Below are 1,021 nucleotides of genomic sequence, written 5' to 3'. Positions count from 1 at the left end.
TTGGTTCTGTGAGAATCGTTCGACTGATCTTGAAAAGTGTCTCGGCGACAATTTTTACACGGTATCGTGAATCGTATGCGTTTAGACACAAAGTAGCATTTTTCGTAGCAATCGTTAGGGATCGACTTCCCCTTATTTTCGTATCTTCGTTGAAGAGGTAAAGCCGAAGGAAACCGTGTACGACAATGTGTGACAATGTACGACGGATCAGTGTGCTTCGCGTAAAAGAAATCTGTAAGCCGATGAAAGTATAAATTTAGATAAATACGTGTGTACGTCGATTCGACGATGGGAAAAAAGAAGAAAAGAAAATTTAATTTAAACACCGATGGCGAGGATGATCGAGCCTTGTGGCGAAAAAAAAGAAAAAATTCCAAAATTTCTAGCCAAAATTTCAACTAGCAAATTTCATCGAACAAATTTTTCTCTTCTCTCTGATTACCAACAATTTTTCGAATCTCTTTCTCCCAAACAATTCGACTTTCGAGTAAAGAATGTTCTTTCCAAAAAAAAAAAAAAAAAAAAGAGAGAGAAATGCATGAAAATAAGAAATATACGCACATAACGATGAATGGAGAGATTACGCCTATCCCTACATAGGAGAGCCCAGTTAACAAAGCAACTTTGCAGCAAAGCTCGATCCTCTTCGACGAAGCGAGCCGACGACCGTGTTAAGGGTGAACGGTAGCAACCCCTTTGCTGCCCGGATGTCTTATCTCCGCGCTCTTTCATTGGCGCAATAAAAGAAAGGCCCGCGGCACATTATGCACATTCGAGAGGAAACACGTGCAGGCCTGCACCGTCTGTAAAAATGTAGCAATTCGAATCCGGATAGGGTGAACGTGAGAAGTCATCCAGAGAGTGGTACAAGGGGTTGTTGCCGGAAAAAATGGAAAAATCTCCCGGGGCCGGACGTTGTTCCGCGAAAACGCGCAGCCTGTAAAACCGGTCGATCGCCAAAGAGTCCTCTAGTCCCCTGGTCGGATATAAATCCGAATAGGCTGTACGTGTGTCCCCCTCC

Source organism: Apis dorsata, unplaced genomic scaffold (assembly GCF_000469605.1).
Source record: "Apis dorsata unplaced genomic scaffold, Apis dorsata 1.3 scaffold_209, whole genome shotgun sequence".
In the NCBI taxonomy this organism is placed as follows: Eukaryota; Metazoa; Arthropoda; class Insecta; order Hymenoptera; family Apidae; genus Apis; species Apis dorsata.
The sequence above is the reverse complement of the archived record's forward strand: the minus strand, read 5'-3'. Positions refer to the sequence as shown.